We start from the raw sequence: 16,102 nt of genomic DNA on the forward strand, positions 1-16,102 counted from the left end.
AAAAGCACTAAAAATATTCCAAGATCTTCATCCACACTGTCACGGGCTTGTAATTGTCTTTCTGCCTCCAGTACACAACCCACAACCCCTCAAATGTGCCTTCCACATTACAGTGAGAGTGATCTGGCTAAGGGTAGTGCCTCTTATGTTAAATAGACTGGAGTCTGAACCACAACCCTGACATTTACTAGCTGGGTAACCTTGGGCAAGCTACTTAACCCTCAACTTCCACCCAGTAAAAAGAAGGTAATAATTACATTTAGCTCATAAAGTGTATAAGTACGTTCCCATATATGACTAACAGAGGCTTCTGTATAATTTTATTATTTCAATTATTTCACTTAAGGGTTTATAGAAATGAATTGACCTAGGAGGTCATTTTCTGAGGAAAATTATCATGGTTAATTGTATGTGTCAACATGACTAGGACCCAGGGTACATAGATTTAGTATGTGTGAGGGTGTTTCTAAATAAGATTAATATTTGAATTGGTGGACTGAGTAAAGTAGATTGCTCTCTCCGATGTGGGCCTTACTCAATTTGTTGAGGGCTTGAATAGAACAAAAAGCAGAGTAAGGGAGAACTTACTCTGTTTGTTTGACTGTTTTTGGTCTGGAACATTGTTTCTCCAGGTTCTCAGACGTTTTGGACTCAGACTGAAACTGTACCACTGGCTCTTCTGGGTCTCCAGCTTGCAGATGGCAAATCATGAGACTTCTCAGCCTCCGTAATCATGTGAGTCAATTCCTTACAATAAATCTCCTTAAATGGGTAGATGCTCCTTGACTTACAATGGGGTTGTGTCTTAGTAAAGTCAAAAATGTATTTAACGCACATAACATACCAAATATCATAGCTTAGCCTAGCTGGTTTATACTGAATGTATCACTTCTGCACTATCATAACATTGGAAAATGGTAAAGTCGAACTACTGTAAGTCAAATTGTTGTAAGTCAGGTATCATCTATAAGGATATATATATACACCCATATATATGTATCTGCATATATGCATACATATGCATATATATACATGTACATATACATATATGTACATATATACATATATATTCTGATAAAACTCTGACTAATACAGTAACCAACCTAGAAGCTATAGTCATTTATATAAAATATTTGCAAATGTTTATAATTAATGAGCAATTCCAAATGAATTAATATTTATAAGCATTGTAATTTATTATATCTAATGTCAGAAGACAGGCAAAACATTAGTTTTTGCCTGTGTATTGAAAGAGGAGAAGTAGTTATTAAACCAGTTGAAAGGATTCGTTTGGTATACTAATTAAGGAATCTCCCTGGATCTGAGGGTGATATTCACTAAAAACTGCCCCAAATTTTTGTTTTCAAACTTAACCAATTTGGTATTCATAACTTCTCAAAGTCATCACTTTGCAATTTATAATTTAGATGTCTCAAACCATTTTATAATAACTTGGAAATGGTCTTTGGTGTTAAGACTGAAAAAATAGCAAAGAAAAATATTGATATGTAGATGGTTTCAAATCCCTCAAAACTGAACACTTTGTGCTGAGGTAGCCCTTATTGGAGTGTGCAATGGTGTTTAGCAACTCTGGGGTACCCACTCTCTTAAAAATCCACCTCTATTCAAGGCATCTATTTTATTATTATTATTATTATTATTATTATTATTATTACTAAGCTTTATTTTCAAAATATATTGTTCCATTTACCAGAAGCACTATTTATTTAGATACCTGGCTTTAGATATTCTTCCAAGAATATTATTATATTCATTTATGAACAGTAGGATTCAACACTATCTCTGGCTATGATTTTGGAAAGTTTCCATCGGGGTGTTTTGTTTTGTCAGTGTTACTTCTGTTGATGACCTCTTAGCTCTTGATGGTACATGTCGAGGCAGTGCTACTGCTGGTTTGCATTTTCATTCCTTCATAGTCTCTGCTTGCCTGTGAATATTACTGAAAGTAAACCTCTTAGTATGCTATTTAAAACTTTCTGAATATTGTGTCATTTCAGTATGTTCTGGTTAGCAGATATCTACCCTGTTGGCTTTGATACTAGCTTATCATTGAGATTTTTTTGCAAACACTTCAAGCTCCTTTTTAATAGACTATTATTATTCCAATTTCACTGAATTAATCATTTTACTTTTAAATTGCTGGTAAAGTCTGACATAACACTAGATTTATTTCAAATACAGATGAAACAAATGTTCTGATTTATGATTTCTCCAATGGTTCAATAAAAATAAATATGCTAAATATATATTCTTAATGGAATTTAAAGTTCTGTATAATCGTGACTCATTATAGAAATAAATTCAATCACTTTTCGGGAAGTGAGAAATTTTCTACTCCTGGTTAATTTAGTCAGATTAATGTCCTACAGTTAGTGGCATATGTTATTTCACCATAATTAAACAATAATTTATACAGATGTATATTCATGGAGCTGAGTGACTTGAATAAAAATATTGTGCAATAAAAATATAGCATATATTTGATAAGAAATTGAAAGTGCATTGTATGAATATATATTACATTTAATCCATTCATTAGTTGATGGGCATTTGGGTTGTTTCCACTTTTAAAATAATATTATGAATGATATTGCTATGAACATTTATTTACAAGGTTTTGTGTGGACAAATGTTTTTATTTTTCTTGGGTATATCTAGGAGTGGAACTGCTGGGTCATGGTAACTCTACATTCAGCATTTTGAGTAACTGTTTTTCATAGCGGCCACTGCACCATTTTACTGTCCCACCGGCAAGGTAAGAGAACTGCAACTTCTCCACATTCTTGCCTAATTTATTATTATCCTCTTATTATGATCGTTATTATTGCCATCCAAGTATGTGTAATATGATAGCTTATTGAGGTTTTGATTTAATTTTTCCAAGTTTACTAATGATGTTGAGCATGTTTTCATATGTTTATTGACTGTTTATGTGTCTTCTTTGGAGAAATGTCTATTCAAATTTTTTGCTCATTTTAAAATAAGGTTATTTGTCTTTTTATTATGGAGTTGTAAAATTTTTTTATATATTCTGGATACTAGACCTATATTAGATATATTATTTACTAATACTGTCTCCCATTCTGTGGATTGTCTTTTCATTTTTTTATAGTGTATTTTGACTCATAAGAGCTTTTAACTTTGATGAAGTTCAATTTACCTATTTTTCTTTGGCTACTTGTGCTTTAGGTGTCATATCTAATAAATATTGTTTAATTAAGTTCACAACGACTCACCCAAATGTTTTCTTCTAAGAGTTTTTAAATTTTAGCTCACATTTATATCTTTGATTCATGTTGAGTTAGTTTTTGTATGTGTTATCAGGTAGGGATCCAAATTTATTCTTTTGCATGTAGATATCCAGTTAACCCAGTGCCATTCATTGAAAAGACTATTCTTTCACCATTGAGTGGTCTTGGCACCATTGTCAAAAATCAACTGACCACCCCAGAATGTACAACACAAATAGTGAAACCTAATGTAAACCATGGACTTTAGTTAATGATAAATACCAATATTGATTCATCAATTGTAATAAATGTGCCATGCTAATGCAAAATGTTAATCATAGGGGAAACTGTGAAGTAAGATAGGGGGTACCTGGAATCTCTCTGTACTCTGTGCTCTTTGCCTAATTTTTCTCTAAACTTAAAACTGCTCTAAAAAATAATCTATTAAGTTTTTTAAATTAACCATTTAAAAAATCAATTGACCATAAATATATGGCTTTATTTCTCTTCTGTCAGTCTATATGTCTATCCTTATGTGAGTACTACACTGGGTTTTGTTGTTGTTGTTGTTGTTGTTGTTGTTGCTGTAGCATTGTAATTTTTAATCCAAATAGTGTGAATCTTTATTAAAAATGTGTTAATGAATACACAATGTAAAGGCATGTAAATCGTGACATCAATAACAAAGTGTGTTGGAAGGAGTAAAAGTATAGAATTTTCGTGAATGATTGAAGTTAAGTTATCAGCTTAAAATAGACTATGTTCAGCATCTAAATGGTTGAATGACTTGGACAGATTTTCATAGATCTGCTGCTTCCTCTGTAAATTGGTATTATTTACCTACTGCCAAGGTTATTATGAGGATTAGATCAAATGATGAATGCAAAGTATTTAGCATATAAGTGCTCAATACATTTTAGTTCTTCAAAACATTTGCCACGGTGACTGGCACACAACAGGCATTCGTTATTTTAATTTTAATATTAGTCAACATTTAATTACCATTAAGACAGTGACTATATCTCCATTTCATATTCCTCACAGTACTTAGGCAGTCACTAACTCATGTTAGGTCCTCAATTAATTTGATTATGTACATTAATCAGAAAATATTTTTCCCGCTTTGGGGTATGGAAATTTGGTGATTATAAAAGAAAAGATGAACTACATTACACCTAAGAGGTTCTGTTTATCGTAAGATACCACAAAGAGTGAAAAGATGAGCCACAAAGTGAATGTGATATGTATAATAAATATAACTGAAAATGGATTAGTATTCAGAATTTATTTTAAAAAATAATTTCTACAAATTAATAAACAGAAGACACATAACCCATTAGAAAAAATAGGTAAAAATCATGAAGAGGTAATTCACAGAAGGAAAAACAAGAAGGGCTGGAAAAACAAGGTATTCAGCCTCATAGTAATGAGGAATAAACCAAAAAAAAAAAAAAAACTATAATGAAATAGCATTTTATAGCCATTATATGTGCAAAAATTTTAAATCTGACAATATCAAGTTAAAATAAAAATATGGAATAATGGGGACTCAAATGCACTTCTGATATGAGCAGAAACTGGGTAACTACCTACTTTAAAAAATAACTTGGTAACTATGCACTAAAGACCTGGATGGGTATAGCTGCTGCCTTTGGAAAGCTAAGACGATGAGGATGAAACAGATACTTTCAATTGTATTGTCATGAATTCTATTTCACAAGTTGTATAGTTTTATACCTTGTTTTAATTTATGTGATTGCATAAATTATTTTGAACATATCAAATATCACACAATGAAAGGTTTTGAAAATGAAAGGTTCAATTAGGACAGTTGAGGTTTGCATTTAGTTATTATAATTCATAATAAAATATAGATTACAAAATTTTGCTATGAATGTGACTTATATGGCAGGTTAATGAAGAAAACATGTTATTGTCTTTCCCATCATCTTGTCTCACTATTAAAAAAGAAGTTTGAGATTCTCTTTTTGATTGTTCACTCAGAGAAGGCCAGAATTATAAAGGACTTTTTGTAGGCAATATTCTTTTTGTCTAATACAGCATTTTGAAAGTGAGCTTTGTTTCAGTTTTTTCCAAAATGTTTGAAAACAAATTAAATGGAAGAGCAATACAATTAAAACCAAAGGTATATCAAAATATTATTAATGCTGTGTAAATTCATAAGTAATTCTGAATGGTATTTATACCTAAAGACAAAAAAGTAATCACATCTAAATTATTGGAGGAAAACTTTTGTCTCTGATCTTCTCTCATCCCTCATAACTATGCCACATTAGTATAAACCCATTTAAAAAAGTCTACATTTAGAGTCTAATCACTTATTATTAAAAACCAACTGAAAATTAAAAAGTGTTACTTCTGAATCAGTTTCATATTCAATGAGAATATGAGATTATACTCACAAAATTTAGTTTATGTCAAACTTTTGTAACATATCTATTACATGAAAAGTAAGACACTCTATTTCTGTGCATGATTTGAAAACTGTCTATGCAAATGTACAGAGCTGACTGAACCTCACAGGATAGATTGGTATCTAGATGTGTCATAAACCTTTGGGACATATGTTAATGTGATTTTTTTTTTTTTTTTTGCTTTCATTGCTGTTAGGAATTTAAAAAATTAACAAACAAAAAATATAAAAGACTTTAAAACTCAAATTTTGTTTTAAAAAGTGATATGGCCATCCATGTATATATATTCCTATTCTTTCACTGGTTTGTTCTTTATGTCTACAAACATGCCATATTTTTTTTTCTAACTTTTCGTTATAAAAAGCAATTTGAAATAATGATAAGAAACACAAACAAAAGATACCCATAATCCCATCTCACTATTTTGAGACTAAACGTTGACTCCATTCTTTCAATCTTTATGCTATTTTTCTCTCAAATATCCTTAAAACTAATACTGTATATCGAGTGTAAATAATCACATCAACTTTGGTTGCTTTCTGGGATTTTCTAATAAAGAAAACAAATCTTTCAATGATGACTTGCCAAGGAACATAGGATACACTAATGGCTATTCAGCAAAAGAACACATTTAACTGCATTTAACATTATATTAGGACAAGGGGAAGGAGAATAAAATGTAAATCTGTGGCATAAATTACCTTAACTTAACTTTAAGAAAGACAACATAATTTTATTGGCTGGGAGGAATGGCAAAGAGGCTTCATTTGTTTTCCAATTTAAAATGGCACATTACTTGGAGCCCCTTATCCAATATTCTCCAAATTTCTAATATAACATCTATGAAATCCCGGTTTCAGTTAGAAAATAAAGAGGATAAGAAAGATTTTCTATTCTATAGTAAATACAAAAGTGAAAACAAACAAAACAAATCATATTTTTTTTCCCATGGTTCTAGCAAAAAGCAATGAATGCAAGAAATCTGGATGAGCTAAACTCTAGAGAGAAATGAGTTCTTCACAAATAAGCAGAGAGCCATGGTAGTTTCCATATCTGACCTGGGTATGTATGGATGTAGCAGACCTAGTAGAGCTGCCAGAGATGGTGAAAAATTGCAGAGACAAAGCAAAACTAGCCCATGCTTAAATGACAGGGTGGGCTCACAGGATGAATCTAGATGTACCAATCCCCACAAAAATATTGTTCAGCAAAATGATTGTCGGCAACATTTTTCCAAAATGTTGGCATTGGAGGAGGACTAACACAAGGCATTCTTCAGCGTAATTGCCTTTACCTCCCACTCCATACCATTCGTACCACATATACCATATTCTCTTTTTACTTTTATTTTTGTGATAAAAGGGCAAATAGATATTATTTCATTTCTAAAACCTAGTGATTAAAAAAACAAAAAACACAGATGTTCATACATATCCTTTCTGGGAACTTAATCAGAAATTGGTAAACATTAGAGCTGAAAGGGATTTTACAAGTATTCGTCCTGGGCCGTGAGTCATTTCTCACACTCTACAATATTATTAACTATATTCCCTATGCTGTATTTCATATCCCCATAACTATTTTGTAACTACCAAATTGTACTTCTTATACCCTTCACCATCTTTACTCGGCCTCCAAACCCCACTCCTATCTAGCAACCATCAAAATGTTCTCTGTATCTATGAGTCTGTTTCTGTTTTGTTTGTTCATTTTGCTCTTTCAATTTCACATATAAGTGAGATCACATGGTATTTGTCTTTCTCTGACTTACTTCACTTAGCGTAATACCCTCCAGGTCCATATGTATTGTTGCAGATGGCAAGATTTTTGTTCTTTTTAATGGCTGAGTAATATTCCATTGTGTATATATACCACTTCTTTGTTCATTTATCCATTGATGGACACCTAGGTTGCCTCTATATCTTTGCTATTATAAATAGCACCGCAGTGAACATAAGAGTTCGTATATCTTTTCTAATTAGTGTTTTTAACTTATTCAAATAAATATCCAGAAACAAAATTGCTGGGTCCCAGTTCTATTTTTAATTTTTTCAGGAACCTCCAAACTGTTTTACATAGTGGCTTGCACCAATTTGCAATCACACCAACAGTATACCAGGGTTCCCTTTTCTCCACATTCTCACCAAAACTTGTTTCTTGATTTATTGATGAGAGTCATTCTGACATTTACTGAAATTTTCTATCCTTTTCTAGAGTTTCTTAAACTAGTAATAATATTTATTTTAAAGTTTTTAGATAACTCCAGACTAAATTATCAGTGAGTCTCTTTCTAATAGTTTCACTTAGTTTCCAGTCAATTGTTTCTACTTTTTATCCATACTCCTAAATATAATTATATACTGGCCATTGTGTGTGAAAATTTGTAGACTCTAGATGATGTTATTTTCCTTAGAAGGTTTTGAGATCCTATCGAGAGTTCATTTTGTCCTTTGTTCAATCTTGCTCTGTTTTTAATTTTTCTACTAGGATGTGGCATTTCTGCAATCACAACAGAAAGCCTAGGGTATTTAAAAAATACCTCTGACTTGATGAGCCAAGCTTAGGAAGAGGTGGTCTCACCAGGAGTCATTATTGTTAATAATAACGACAAATTAAAACAGCCTAATCAGTAAAGCATTGATTAGCAAGTGGAATGTTCAGTAGACTTTTTAAAATGTGTAAATCTATGTAAAACTTGAGAAGAGATGTGGATATGTAAAATAGAAAAGGAAGATATAAAAATTGTGCTGATTGTATATTTACGTTTGTTTTTAAATGCATCAATAAGTATGTTTTGGTGTTGACTCCAAGTGAATGTGTCTAACAATGGCAGCAAAGCAGAATTTTCATTGCTATATTGCTTATGTCAATCTCTAAAATAATAGGTCTTTAAAAACCTTTACTGTACACTTTCAGTGAAGAGCTTCCTGTCATCTGTCTAACTCATGTCTAAGAGCATAGTACCCATGTTTTTATAACCAGATCTCATAGACAGTCTTAGAAAAGAAAAGATAAATGCAGTGGTTAAGATGAACTATAGTGTAAAATGTTTATTATATCTTACCATTTAATACTATTTATATTCAATTTTAAGATTTTTTTCATTACTTTTGAATAACAGAAATGTCAATAAAGACATATTCCCAGAAAAGGATATTATAAAGAAAAGGTTGATTTCCTTAATGTTCAAGATGTACCTCCACACCAAAAAACAAAAAAAAAAAAAAAAAGAGAGAGAGAGAGAGAGAGACAAAAGACATGAACAGAAATTCACAAAAAGAAAAAGTTGTAAATGGCCAATGAATATGTGATTTAACAAGACTTATCTCACTGCACTATTCTGAGAAGAAAATAAAATATGTGATTATTATAGTGGTTGGCCACAAAGTAAGTCCTAAAGAAACAGTGGTAATACTGATGATTAGTCGTTGTTATCAGGAGTAATCTAAAAATAAAACAATGTTGTGCCATTTTTCACATTTCAGATGTAAAATTTTTTTAACATAATGATAATACATAGCTTTGGGGACAATATTAAGAAAACAACTATTCTCAAATACTTTTGTAAAAACATAAATTATTATCTCTTTGGAGGGCAACTTAACAATATCTACCAAAAACTTTAAGGTTTTACAAACTCGTATTCAACAATTACATTTTAAGGCAATAATTATAAGTGTATAAGCAAATAAATGTGACAAGATATATAGACAAGAATGCTTGCAAACCAAGTAACAAAAAGAGCAAGAAATAAATTAAATATTTATCCATAAAAAATTGGCTGAATAAATTATTATATATCCAGCCTGTTTTAATTTTCTTTAGACCCCCCTGAACAGTTCAAATGTTTTAATCTTCTTACTACCATATTTTTTAAAAGAAAACTGATTCTAATTATTGGATGTAAGAACAAAATAAAAGCCATAGCTACTGTCAGTGACATCCTCCCCCAAACCTTCTCGCCCTAGTCCTAGAGAAAGACTTTCATGGGTACAGATATGTTTTCCCTCAGAACGGATGTGTTTTACTCCTTTTGGGTCATAGATCATCTACATAAGTCCACAGGTTTTCCAACTTAAAATAATCCAGAAAGAAAAGTTTGGGTAGGATTTTATCCAGTTAAGATAGAGGTGAAACCCACTGCAACAACCCCAGTGTATTCAGAGCTCACAGCATTTATAGTGTGTGTCCAGATTTCTGTCCACCAGAATAGATAGCTTTTTATTCCAGATCAAGGCAATTACATCAGAAAGAACAGGGGCAGTATCTCTCCTTGATATATATTTTACTTTAAGACTCAGGAAGAGAGGAGTAGTTCAAACTAACATGGGCTCAACTGCTTAATCTATCATAAAGAGACAAGCCTAATAAATCAGAATGTACTGCTGCCTAGGTCCTGCTGACCTTCACAAAATTTTCTTTTAATTCATGAGAACTTATTATCTTAAATCTGAATATGAGCATGGCCCCGGTTGTATTTTTACAAGAGGAGGAAAAACATCTGCAGAAAGTTTCCACTTACAAACAGAATCTCACTCACCATCATAATCCCAAGAATCAGAAGGTGAAAGTTAGATTACCACAATCAGAATGTTAAAAACTGCCACTATACCATAAAATGAGTCCTATTCAGACATTAAAAGAGATAATGTAGATGTCGATGTATGAATATACATGTGGTAAAATTTTAAGTTACACAAATTGTAAACAGCTATGTCATACCACTTTTATGGAGAATCTCAAAGAATAAATAACAAAATATTAACAATATTTATCTGGAATAGTCCGTAAGCTATTTTCATTACTATTCATATAATCTAAATATTTTTAATCTGGTTATTTTATTTTTATAATTATTGATGATTTTTTCTAATCTTAATCATCCTTGGCTTTTATTATACCATTTCATCTCATTTTATAGCACTTGTATGTGTTCTTAGCTAAGTTTATCCTTTTTCTTTTTGAAAATGACAACTGCTAGGTCCTATTTTAACATCTTGGAGGTACAAAATAAATGTACATCTCCTTTTAGGGTTTCAGCTAAATGGTTTGAGTCCGTATCTCCCCTTCTCATAGAATACCTCTCGTTAGCAGAGAGAGCCCATTGGGGATAATAGCGAATATTCCTGGGATGCAGTTTCTGTGCTAAAGCACCAGGCCAGACCTGGAAGCGTCCTATAGGGCAAGACACATTCCTGTCTTCACCCCAGCAGACCCAGACATCAGTCCTCTTTGACAACCATTTTGTGCTGCCTCTTTTTATCCTCCTGATGATTATACGAGAAGAGTTTATTCTCCTCTCCTGTCATTGGGTCGTAGAGAGAACTACTAGCCCACCCAACAGTTTCAGTTGATTTGAATACTGCACGAAGACAGGACTGAGATCCAGATCTCTCTTCCTCCTGATGCTCTGGGAATTCTTGGGCAAATTACTCAGGTTCTCCCTAGTGACTCCAAGTTTCTTTTACCCAGTTATTTTCTCACAAAAAAAAAGTATGTCAACTTCTGTCTGTACAAGTACCTTGCTACATAATTAGCTTTCTTGGATTCTAAAAATAATGCAGTCTCTTAATAAAGGATGTAATAAAGAAAAGTCTAGAGGGAAATAAGATATAAATTATTATTAATTCCAGCATATAGATGTAAATGCTGTTCATATTTAAATAAATTTCCTTGTTGTTATTTCATGCTATGTCTATACATTTTTAAACATATAGGGACTAAATTCAATTTACTTAACAATTGTACTCAATTAACTCTATACCTATATTTAATGTACACTTACTTAACACTTATATCAGAATTTTCTAAAATCATTTGTCTTCAAAAGTATGGCATCAGGGGCTACATAACATTCCAGTATGTGAATGTATCATAATTTACATAATTAAATTCCCTTTACTGGCTATTTAAGTAGGTTTCTATTTTTCTTCATTAAAAATAAAGCTTAAACATTCTTGCGCATAAATCTTTTTTCAATCTCTAGATATTTCCTAGGACATGTTCCCATAAAGAAGTTTAATGGACAAGCCTATTTGTAAAACATTTAACATTCTCCATTGTAGGAAGAGATCAAAGGGGAATGTACCTTTTACCTCTCAATGGACAAAGATGTTACTTTAGTTTTGACTTAAAAAGTAAAAGTATAGCCTAGCAGTTTATCCCCATATCTAGAAATCTATTTTTAAAGTGTCTTTTTCAATTCTAAACTTACTCCTTTTAATTCTGAAAACAAAGCATACAGATTCTTTTCATTAAGACGAAACCCTTCCAAAAATCAATAATCTTTGGTTGTAATCTGAAGTCGAATAAATTGTATTCTGGCCTAAACCTGATGGTGGACTTAGCCACAAGGAATGCTTTGGGTTCTATACTAAGTTTTAGCTGATTTCAAGCAACTCACTGTCCAGAAGCAGTCACCTCTTCAAAGATGGCATTCAAGCAAGATTAGCATTGCCAATTTTCAGTGTAGATGTGCTCTGGGAGTTAACAAAAACTCAGTGTGGACTTTCATCACATGATGAGGGAAAGTTTCCCCATCTATATTCTGCTTTCCCATTGCTGCCTTTGTCACTCAGATCTACCTAGCTTTTTGTATCTTCGTTTTGCATATTGCTAACTTTGGCTCATCTCCATAGGCCTTAAGAAGTGTTAACTCCCATTTTGAGAATATGTTTTATGATGGCTCACTTTATCTACATAGGTTTTTTTTTGAACAATGATATCTATGAACTATTTTCAAGTGCATATTTAAGCAGTGAAAATCACCCCACTCCCCTCCCCACAAGAAAACCTTACATAGAACTCCGATATATGAAAAAGACGAAAGCTGCTCTGGTTGAAAGCAAGCAGGGGTTTCTCCCTAAAATTTTGTTCATCTCTACTCTCAAGTCAAGAGGCCCCTGAATCATTTCAGAAAATCTGTAAGTTTAAAACCAGGGGCAACAAACCAACCAACCACAGGCTTATATCAAACAAAAATTCGGTTCACTGAAAAAGGAACTGAGGGCTGGTTGCCCTCAAAGTATCCATATGCATACCTGAAGCACCCAGACAATTTAACTTTTAAAAAGATCTTAAAATTTCCATTTGTTTTATTTATGTACCTGAAACTAGTAATGAAGCCAGCAGCATATTTACTTTGCATATCTTTTTCATCCAGTTCAGCAGAGGCTTCATTTCATCCAGCATATTTATGGGCTAATTAGCAAATCTTATCATATTCAGAGTATTAGATAACAGTTCTGTGCTGTCCCATTGGCAGAAGTCAGTCAGTCTGCAGAAGCTTTATTTGGAGCACAGAGGCATACTAAAATAAACATCGTCGTTTTACATTTGTGGGAGTCTAGGATTTAAACAGAGATATGTTATCCTGAAAGGGAACACCCAGTACCCAGTGACTTATGGGGTCATCTGCCTTGTTCTATATTTCTGGAAAGAAATGGCAATGCAACAAATTCCTCTAGTTCCTCTTCTTAATTTATCCTAATCATGCAGGGACTTTTAGGAATAATATTGTGGTACATTATGGTCTCATTTTTATCACAATTTGTAACAAAGCATATTGCCTATAATTATTAACATAATATATACAAGTTTAATTCAATTATACTTTAGAACTTAGAGCCAAAACACAAGATATGAAAGCACAGTCTAATACGCAAACTAAGTAGATCATTTCAGACAAATTATAATGTTCTGGGATTTTACCTTGGGTATTAGGATAGAAAGTGGCACTCTTATTTGCATGGTCTTTTTGGTTACCTCAGAAGATTTTAAAGCCCTCATCACTTAATTCTTATAAATTCTTAGTTTGTCTATAAGAATTAAAGAACATAGAAACCATTGAGTCTATACACTTCAATCCTATGCCTTCTTCAGACAACCAACGTGCAATTGTCACAACTGAATTTGATGGTTTGCCTAAAAAGATTATGAAATCATCATGCCACCAAGCAGAGATAGATGAGTGACAGTATCTCCCAAGAAAACCTAGCATTATTATGCCAGGACAGGAATGGCACATTCTAAAAAAGCTGGCATTTCCTGGGCTCTGCCATATCTATTGTAACAGCCTTATCATTCATCCTACTTAAACGGAACACCCTCCCTCCATTTTTGTCCTTATCAAGGGACACAATTTTCAAGTATATCTATAACTTGAGAAACAAAACTTGGAAAGTGTACCTCTTCAAATTAAATGATCACTTCCCCCAAGAAGAACTAAAAATACCTGACAAGATAACACTGAAAAAATAGGGGTCCTATGAATTCTCTAAAGTGGCTTAATCTCCATATAGCCAAAGGAAGCTCAAGGACCCCAAAATGTGGCTGTAAAACATCACTTACTAAATAAAGCTGGAGTGAAATTGATTCTTCCATGGTTCTTTCATCTGGTATGTGCTTGTGACTGAAGGATGCAATTTGTTCTGGGTCCGCTTTCCAAAGGAAGGATAAAATCTCATTCTTTTTGTACATACCCTCAATCAATTGATTTGGGAGGATGGGAAGTCAATCCCAGCTTTATTTACTTAGTAGGAAACTTTCTGTAATGTAAAATGCAAGCACCAAAAAAGTAGTCTTCTCATACATTAGCTTTCTCTCCCTTTTTTAAAACAAAATACTACATGCCAACTTGCAAGGGAAGCTTTGAAAGCCCTAATTTTCCTCTTTGAAACCTCAGTTGCCAAAGATGGCATTGGTAAGGATAGGTCTTATTTCACATGCATACTGAGCCAGGTTTCCTCTCAATTGCTAGTAACATCTGGCATCTCTCTAGAGTCTGTTTGAGATCCATGATTATTTATTTACCATGTTAATGATCACAAATATCTCTTTCCACTATCCTGCTCCTTGTAGACTTTTCTGTCTTTACTGTTGACATGCCATTATAAGAAAAATAAATGACAATTCCTAATTCCATGGTGCACACCTCCTCCTCACAAAATGATGATTATCGACAAGAAGAATACTTCATGTCTATAGCCATGCCACCCTGAATGTGCCTGATCTCATCTGATTTCAGAAGCTAAGCAGGATCAGGCCTGGTTAGTACTTGGATGGGAGACCACTTTGGAAGACCAGGTGCTGAAGGCGTTAAAAAAGAAGAAGAAGAAGAAGAAGAATGTTTCAATGTTTCATCAGGAAGTAATGGTCTAACCAATTGATTCTAATACCAAATGTAAAATAATTGCATTTCTTAGAAACCATCAATCAATCTCTACACTCTTCCATATGGATCCAATACTTCTTTCTCCAGGGTCACATTTGGCTTTTAATATTGTAGGGGAATAATTTTTGACAATGCCAGCAATTTGGAAAATGACCACCCACTCTTAAATTGCTTAACTTCTATGTTTTATCTTTCTATTGGCAAGGAAGCCAATTTTCAAACTGACATCTAACTTAGGCCTGGGACGATATTTAGCTTTAAATAGATCTGCCAAGTCCTGACTCCTGAGTATAAAAAAGCTTCTTTAACCAAATGGATGCATTCAAACTGGAGCAGGAAAGGTATTCCTTGTACATGAAGCACCTCAGGAATCACCAGCAATCTTTTCACTAAGCTGTATGAGGATTCTAAATTCAACACTGAAGTCAAAGGGAATATACCGAAAGTCAATACTTACATGCAGGTGTCTTTAGCAATAATAGTAATGAAATACAAATTCTAGGGTGAAAAAAATTCTGAGATTTCACCATTCATGAGGTGAGTTTATAGGATCCTGCCTGACAGTTGTGGATCATCCTTCCTTAATCACCTAGTGAGCCCAGATATTCTGGAATATTCTGTGGAGTTTGTGATGTACCACTTCTTCATGAAGAGTGGTCTGAGAGCTGTGCCCACACAAGTATTCTGCAACTCTTCCCTTCTCATAACCTGTAATTAGATTGAGACAAGAGCCTCACACACATTAAAGAGCAGGAGCTATAATCCTGTCTCCTCCCCACTAGAATGTGAGGGCTTTGAGGGCAGGGTCCTCCTTTGTACACAGTACCCTCCCAGTGCCTAGAACAAAGCCTGGCACTCATAACAGGAATTCAGTATCTGTGGAATGAATGAATGAAGCAAGACTTAAGAACAATCATCAAATGCTTCCTTGTGTGGAGAAATCTATAAGTGTAGGAGGACTTCTGATGATGAGCACAGTAAGTGGACCAGAGTAAATGGAACAGCCTTAGCAGAAAAGACTCAAACTTGGCTTTACAGGCAGAGTAAGATTTCAGTAAGTGGAAGGCTCTGCCCAGAAGGCGAGTAGAGTAAGCGATAAGAGGCAGGGCCAAAAGGGAAAGGGGACCTGCAGGGAGATCCCTCTCTCTGTACCTTTAAATCTTGGTTCACCATCTGGAGCCGCCTCCTCAGATGTACCATGCAACCATCCCCATATGTAGCCAGTTCCCTGGACCACTTCTTGG

General features: G+C 33.5%; 1 pseudogene; it reads left to right on the top strand.

Moving 5' to 3' along the window:
• The first annotated feature begins 14,663 nt into the window (after window positions 1-14,663).
• LOC118601224 lies at window positions 14,664-14,782 on the top strand (annotated as a pseudogene).
• The last annotated feature ends 1,320 nt before the right edge of the window (window positions 14,783-16,102 follow it).

Source organism: Rousettus aegyptiacus, unplaced genomic scaffold, assembly GCF_014176215.1.
Source record: "Rousettus aegyptiacus isolate mRouAeg1 unplaced genomic scaffold, mRouAeg1.p scaffold_m13_p_3, whole genome shotgun sequence".
Lineage (NCBI taxonomy): Eukaryota > Metazoa > Chordata > Mammalia > Chiroptera > Pteropodidae > Rousettus > Rousettus aegyptiacus.